Raw genomic sequence first — 8,529 nt, forward strand, 5'->3', positions numbered from 1 at the left:
TTAGACACAATCAGGGCTTTTCTCTGCTAGGAACAATGTAAGAAATAGCAGAGAAACTTTCAGGATGCTGGAGCTCTAGAGATGCAAACATAAACCTGCCATTTGGGCTATGGTCCAAGGAAACTCTCCCAAAGGTATTGAACCCAGGAATCAGAGTTTGCCCGGTTGGACACAAATAAGGGGAAGGTCGGGTGCCTTTTTGCTTTGGAACTGGCAAAGCTTTGAATTTGGATCAGTTATCCTTCAGTTTCTCTTCAACCCTTCCTCACTAGTTTAACCTAAGCAGTGCCAAGCACTTGTTTTTCCACAGCCTTCCCAGCACACCTCTGGACACTAGGGCTGTGGGTGGCAAGGACACCTCAGAGAAGGGCAGAGAAGACAGGCTGAACAAATGACCACTTTTTAGAACTCAGTGAAACTCCTTCAATCTTACCAAACAGTTTGCATTACATATTTGTTTCTGTCTTCACAAGTAGCAGAGCTGGAGACAAGCTTTTTTTTCCCCTTTTTAAATGAAAGGGAAGACAAAGTTATCCCTCAGGATGTCTGTCTTCAATCAATAGAGATACAGCAGTAGGCACTGTGGCTGCAATAAGCCAGATCTAGAAATAACAAGCCAACTCAAATCAAGTATCTGTCAAGTCCCCATCATCTCCTATACTATGAATGCAAATGTCTCCAGTTTCTATAAGCACGCACTGGAAGCAATCAGCATATGTGTTAAAAAAATCTAAAGCCAAGCAAAGAAAGTTCAATGTATGCGCATAAAAGGAAACATCTCAGATCTCTCCTTGAAAAGCTTTCAGGTGTGAAAACATATGGAATATGTTCAGCTCCGAAGCATTTGGTCCCCACTCCAAAAATAAGCATCATCCGTGACATGCTCTTGATAGCCCAGCCAAGGGGGCAAATGAACACGGAGGCTGAGGAGAGGAGGTACTCCATGCACCAACAGTGTCTCGGCTGGCATCCGACACTGCCACCCATGCTGCACCTGCTGTCTGTATCCTCCAAGTGCTCATCTCCAGGCAGCTGTTAAATAGGCTGGCACCTCTTGTCAGCAGCAACTTCAATATGGGGAGGGGAAAGGGGAAGTGGGAGTTAAAAAAAAAAAAAAAAAAAGTCAAAACATACTAAAAGAAAGTAGAAGAAATGGGAAAGCACATCAAGCCTAAACTAGAACAACAAACAAGATAAGCCTGGGGCGGGAGAGGAGGAAATGGAAGATGAGGAAACATACAGCAGCTGTTACTGGAGCTACTCACTGCAAAAAACAAATGCTTTCAGGACTGTCAGTCTTACCTTGTGAGGTGCCCAGCCCTGCCATGACAGGATCACTTAAGCTTAGTTAACAAACCCAGACAGTGCTCTAATTTATAATGCTCATAAACAAGCATTATACATAGAGTTGTGCAGCTCACTATGCTTCTTCTTTGCTAGTACCTTTAAAATCTCCCTTTCCATCTTTAGGAGTTTGCATATATTTCCAAATAAAAAATAATAAATAATAAGAAAAAAAAACCTCAAGTCATCAGATGCAGACAAGGCAGAAACCTGTTGACACTGCAGACTGGGGCCCAGTTTCCCAGCTGTTCTCCACCTCTGCAACCCTTGGGCATAACCTTACTCAGCGAGACACCTCTTCTTCCTCTCTCCTAATTCACCCCAGGAGTGGAGAGGGAAGAGGAGGATGCGGAGGGTACTTCCAAAGGTTGACCTAAGTCTGGTAAGGTTAATTTCTTTAGTTATAAGACAGTGAGACAGGCATTATCTAAAGTACAATTTGGAACAGGATCCTAATTTGGCTAATTAAAATCCCTTCTCTGTGATTCAACCCTTATTCTTTTTCCTGTCATATTGCCTTTGGGGGGAAGACTGCAACAAGAACAAGACCCCATGCTGGAGGGAAAGCTACAGAACCACCAGCACCAGGAGCTGTTTCTGGAGCTTCTTTCAAGTTTTAACTGAGTTGTCAAGTTGTGCTGGTGGGCTCCATCCTTCAGGCTCCTGCACTGCTTTTTGCTGAGTTTTCGTCTTCCCCTGCTCCTGTTTCTCACTTCTTTTTCCCTCCTTTTCCACTTCAGCTTTGCTTCTCCTCAGGAAGCCTCCCACATCCAGCCCTCCTCAAGCCTCAGCACTGTCACGCTGGTTGCTGCTACCTCACTGCTGTCTTCAGCTGTGTGCTTGACATCTGCCCACTGCTGTGCATGGCCAGGCACAACACAAGGGCTGCAGTGCTGAAGGCAGGACCTGTCTGCTGGTTTGTTTGCTTGCACAGAGCCTGGGAAGATGGAGCCTTTTCTTGGTAGATTTTTAGGCACAACCATAGCAAATGGGATCCCCTGAGAAACCCACACCATCATCCCCTCAAAAACAAAATTGTTCCAGGCATCAGGGTCATACAGAAATGCCTGGGGAGTGCTGGGAATGAGACACAAGCATTAAACAGAACACCTTTGTGTGGCTTTGCTTTATAAACGTCCCGCACACATACATAGACACTGATTGTATTTCTGTGTGACTCTGATAAATACGAGGCAATGCTGCTTTATGTCAGCAAGAGTAAGCAAAAGTGATAACAAAAGCAACATGATAAGGAAGCTCACATCAGCAAGACGAAAACATTGTTTTTCTACTTTCTGGAGCTTGTTCACTTTAAAAGCTTGGTTTTCATTTTTCACGTGTGTTAATAATTACGAGCCAAGAAACCCAAGCCTAACACACAGTCTTTCTGCCAAGTGAGCTCCTTAAGGGTGCAAATTTAAAGTCAAGATTATGGTACTGATACAACTAGGGAGGCACTGTGAGCTCCTCTACATTTGTGGAAACAGGCTACATTGGCATAAACATCCTGGTGATAATACAACTGCATTGTACATAGTCTACATAGTGCTTTCAGTATACTATTTTCAAGCCTATATTTAAAGCAGTACAGAAACTGCATGTAGGCAAACCCTTGGGAATATGTTTTTGCTCTTCAAACAATTGTAATCAAAGGAACAATACTGACCCCATTGCAGTCGGTGGGAGTTTCACTTCACATTGTTTTCAGAGTTTCTTTCAGCTTCTGGAGAAATTTCTGTTAAGTCAACAGGCTCTCATGGTGCAAACAGATTTTCGAGGTTAAAAAAAAAAAAAAAGAGAGAGAGAGAGAAATAAAGAACACCGACTGATCAAAGGCAAATCTATGACTGCATCGCCTACATACACATTAACACCTCATTAACACTACTTGTACCTACAGAAGAAATCAAGCTTGGGAACAGCTCAGGCACAAAGTAAACAAGTCCTAGGTAGAAATCCTGCTTTTTTCTTCCAAGAGTACCAGAAGTAGCAGGTCCTTGATTGCAGAAGCTTTGTTCTTTCAATTTATGAGAACAGAAATGGAAAATTTCACCATTCTGTGACAAAGAGATCCCACATGAGACCTCATAATGATCATGATAAAAACAACAGCAGCAGATCGAAGATAACAGGATTTTTTGTTGTTGTTGTTGCTGTTTTTAACATAGTACCAATTTTACAGTATGGCTAAAATATCAAAATAATTTTTTGAGAAGAACAAAGATCAAAAGCTGGAATTAAAGACACATGAAAGAATAACATAACTTTGCAAATGTTCAGTAGCCCTGAAGGTGAGATAGCATTAAAGATGGGTGATATCTAAAAACCCTTTATTAATAACACTCAGTTCCCAGGGCATTCCTATTTTAACATGATAGCACCTCACCAAAAAGCAGAGCTCCTGATTCCCTCCACCTCCCACCAGCTCAGCCTTCTTTGGAGACCTCTTTAAAACACTGGCCCAGTGGGAAACAAGGTCATTAAAAACACATGGAGGGAGACCATGCCTTGGTGGCTGGGGGAGCTGCAGCCTGGCAGGGCAGTCAGCCAGCCCCATGCTTGCACCTTGCTTGCTGTTTTACTGAGTTCTTCTCTACCTCATCATTAGCAGGCAAAGGGAGAAAATCTTTCTTAGGCCCATGCTGAATTTACACCCATTTCAATTCTCTAAAACCAATTTTGTTAAACCAGATCAGATGTTCTTATGCCGACTTAGCTAAAATCAATTCCTAATTGATTAAAGCCAACTTGAAATAAAATTGTCTAGGCTGTAATAAAGGGTGTCCGTGGCAATTTAACTGACTGGATTTAAAATAACCCCATCAATTAAGCAGCTGCAACTGCTGAGCTTTTCATGGCTGGGTTTGCTTCCTCCTCTGTGCTCAGGAAGCATTAGGTGCAGTGGGGACCTAATCCCTACCCATGTATCCAATTGATGTGCTACTGCAGTAAGGAAATAAGCAACCATAGTGAAGCTCACCATGCAGGGTATCAGGATGGAGATCCCAGGTCTACTCTCAGTTTCCTGGTCAGCCCTGTGCATTCTACAGGCATAATACACTCCTTTCATGCAGGTTAAGAGTGGAGACGGCAAATTCCTGGGGGCAGAAGCCGTCTCGTACCTTGTGCTTGGAGGCTGCTTTCATCAGGGGGATGCACTCTTGTCTGGGCCTCTGAAGTGCTGGCATTAACCAAATATCTGCCTTTTTAAAAGGATAAACACTGTACCTTTCCACCGTGGTCAATTATTTTTTATATAAGCTTGTATGTGTCCATGAGTGTGAGAGAAAATGAATCTGAAGGTTGTTTGTCTCCATTTCAGGCTTCTGTCATGTTCTAAAATCACATGCAGATGGAAGAAAAATAAATAAATCATGGCCATAAACCTGCTGATGGAAGTCAGATGCACTAGCTGGTGTGATTTTGGTTGCTAACTATACATTTGGGGACTTCTGTAGCGAGAGTCTGCAGTGCAGCAGAGCATTAGCACCCACTCGCAGAGTATAGCAGAGGGTCTGGGGAGGTTTGAAATGCTTGGATGTCACCCCAGTCCCTCCTGTATCAGCTGCAGGCCCCCTCAAGCTGGAACCCACACAAGGTTCAGAGTGCTCTCAGTTTTCAGGTGACAGCTCTAATCTGTTTCTAATCTACTCAAAACTTCTGCAGATATTTTGAAGGGTAAGGAAGGCAGCAGAAGGGTTGGGTGCTTGAAGAACTGAACATTTTCTCCCCATGAAAGGAGTACTCCAAAGGTTTTCTGCCTGGCACACTGGTCAGCAATGGGAATGAAGCTGGCTTCACTTTACCACATTTAGGGAGGTGCATCCATATAGGCTAACAGAAGTTAAACAGATCATGTCGCTCAGTCCTCTCTCTGTGTTGCTTATCATTCCTCTGCCAGCCCACAGGGAACTGAAAAATACCCAAACTGCTTAAGTGCTTATTCAGAACAGAAGTGAGCCAAAGCTGGAACTGGTTATGCAAACAATCTTGAACACTGGATTTGCTGGTAAGACAGGATACGCATCCAGGCCACCCAGTCTTTGTTTCTGCAAAACCAAAAATCAGACAGTGATTTTCTCCAAAAGAACCAGAATGTTTCTATGTCTACTTCATTTCCACATTTTGATTCCCTGCTTTACCATACAGCCCACTCAACTTCCCCTCTTCCTGCCAATCACAGCTTCACGCTTCCAACATTTAAATGATTTACATTGCATTAGCCACATAAGAAGGGTTCTCCTTTTTATTACATCCATTTGCAAATCAAAATCTTGTCCTGAAATCCATACAGAACAATGGTAAGGGACTAATGGACAATTAAAAATCTTCTAGTAAATGAAATTTCCTCCCAAAAACAAACAGTTGATTACTTTGATTTTTTTCCATCAGTAACTTCTTTAGCTACTCAATAAATTATTTTTAAATTTCTTTCCTTGAATTCCTTTTTTATGAGAAGTACTCAACTCTGATGAAATTCTGGTGAAAGTGGAATAAGTCACTACTTTCAATACGATCTTGAAGTGAGAAAAATACACTCATATATGTTGATACAAATGTATATGTGTGTGCATGCACTCTTTACACACTGAATTATCCTTATATTAGACATAGATTTGAGTCACACCTTTTGGTTTAGATACAAATTTGAATCTTCTAAAGTTTTAGAGGTGTTTGAATCTAAACTTGTTGCTCAATGCAAAATAAAATATAAATAAATAAATAAAAAGGATCCTATTCAAAATTAAGAATCCATTTAAAGTTCAAACATTTCTCACCAGTAACCTTTCCCTAAGCGGCAATGACATTTGAGCTTTGCAGATGAGACACAGTTGCATGAAAAACATAGAAACATTATGTCTCTACTAAGGTACCATCACAGAATGGCATTCAAATAAGCAACTAGAACTTCTGCCAGCATAAATCACTATATTCCCCCTGAGATTCCTACCCCATGAAAACCAATATACCATGTAAAGGGACACAACAATTTCAAACTCACATTTTTATCCTTCATTGTGAAAGGGAACAATACTAAGTCAATAAAGAAAAATGACAATACATTTGATTCACTTTCTTTAAGCATTTGATGGGATTTTTACTTCTTCCTCTGTGTAATCAATGAACCTCATTTGTGTGGGTTTTTCACACAGTAACAAAGGACTGTGTAACAAGATTGTGTCTAAATTATCAGAAATAGTGGAAAAGAAGTCAGGAATAGGAAGAAAGGAGCTTAGAAACAAGTGCTATATAAGAGATGCTTTTTATTTTGCAGTTGACCACATTCCAAGCTGAATTTTCCCTTTTCTTAACAACCTTAGTATAGATTTCTCCTAGTTGTAGTTCTGACAATTTAACATAATAAATTATGATACTAACGTGCTAGGATACAGGTGTACTTAATAGCCTATTGAAGGCAATTAAATCCTTGTGAAGGCATGCAGAACAAATTCATGAGAAAATTATGAAAACACCACCCTAATAAATAACTTTAATCCACACAAAACTTGAAGTTTAAATTTTGAGTGTGTGGAAGAGTTAGCTGTAAAGCCACAGGCAGGCTGGACAGCCCTACCAACAAAATGTCGTGTAACTGTGTTGCAGTTAAGCTGGACCAGATGATACGTGTCTCCAAACCTTTGAAGGTGGAGCAGTATCTTGTGATTTTGGAGAAAGAGCATGAATACAGTCACTGGAGGCAACATCCTTCATGTGTCCAGCCTGAGGAGCAGACATCTCCCCACACACCATTACCCACAGGACAGAAACCCACCTCACAAACCTTCCTCGGGTTGTCCTCTTCAGTTGTAAGGGGTCACCATCAAGGGCTGCACCAAAATTCCTGGTTGCACCATCACCCCAGGGCAAGGATGCCATGGAAAAATGGCACAAAGGCCCTGCCCTTGCACACTGCACCTTGACTTTAATTTTAGTAAATCTGAAGCCCAAATTCTGAGTGCGTGAAGGAGTTAGGCATAAATATATACCCATTTCTTGCAAACGATACATTACTAGCACTCAAGAATGAAGATGACACCTATGCAGTCAACAGCAGAAGTTGTTGCTTTGCCAAAATTAAGCACTTATAGCATAGAGCTTGCTTAATTTAAGCATGGTGACTACCTGTGTCTAGCAACTCTAGCCAGGGCCTGGGCCTGGGTCTCAGGCAGGATGAATTCACAGAATCACAGAATTGTAGGGGTTGGAAGGGGCTTTGAAAGATCATTGGATCCAACCCCCTAATTGCTCCTCACAATCCCGCGCCACAGCACAATGGCAGCCACAATGCCTACCTTTGCCTCTATAGCACTTGCTTTAAAGGCCAGCCTTCTGCCTTCATCAGTTTGATTTGCAGATTACCACAAAGAACTTTGTAAGTTTGCACTTGAATAATAAATACATAAATAAACTGGCATGAATAACACTCCTGGGAAATCAGCAATGAATTGCCAGGTGTATTTCTTACTCGGGGGGGGGAAAAAAAAAAAAAAAAGAGAAAGAGAGAAGATGAATAACTGGGAGAGAATTATGCTCCAAACCTTCCCTGGTCATGGAGTATTGACAGAATAAGAACTGCTGAACTGTGGGCTATTTGGAAATGCATTTGTCAGTCAGTGCACAACCTCCCCTAAGTCTGAGCCTTATATTTGGTTAATGCTATTAGTGCTCAGAAAGACTATTAGGAAACTGACAGATGAAAATGATATCTGAAATTAGTATTTCTGGCTGTTCTTCCCTCCTCTGGGTTATTTCTACAAATCAGATGCTGTGAATTCTTATCTTGTTCCCAAATCGAATAACTCCAGTGAGCAGCACAGGCAGGTTTTGAAAGAGGAATCTCCAGTGGTCTGTGCCTCAGAGCTGTGGTTTATTCTCTCCCTCCTTGACTTTGAGGCAGCTTCATTAACTTGGACTTAGACTCTAGACTCAACTCCTGTTGTGGAGAGAAAAAAAAAAAAATGCATGAAAGAAAACCTCAACGTGATCCAGACAGACCTTGAAAAATTAGATCCACAGAAAAAAAGAATACAGTCGGAACTTGCAAAGACATTTTATTTTATTGGCCTTGTAATTTCCTCACTAAACACGCTTTTAGCAGCCTACCCCTCTCAGAATCTTAATCATCTAACGGTCCCTCATAATGGCCCCATTCATGGCTCTGCAGAGCAAAAGCTCTGTGATATC

The 8,529-nt window shown here is 41.6% G+C and overlaps 1 long non-coding RNA gene across 1 annotated transcript in view; it reads right to left on the bottom strand.

Annotated features, from left to right (window-relative positions):
* LOC309876597 overlaps positions 1-5,720 on the bottom strand; it is a 72,621-nt gene extending 66,901 nt beyond the window's left edge. Inside the window, exons 1-2 of the long non-coding RNA XR_014317206.1 lie at positions 4,325-5,720; positions 3,011-3,097 (exon numbers count right to left, since the gene is read on the bottom strand). This is a non-coding gene — a long non-coding RNA (uncharacterized lncRNA). The remainder of the gene's footprint in view (positions 1-3,010; positions 3,098-4,324) is intronic.
* Positions 5,721-8,529: the final 2,809 nt, after the last annotated feature.

This window comes from Aythya marila (genome assembly GCF_965140915.1).
Source record: "Aythya marila genome assembly, chromosome: 3".
NCBI classification, from domain to species: Eukaryota; Metazoa; Chordata; class Aves; order Anseriformes; family Anatidae; genus Aythya; species Aythya marila.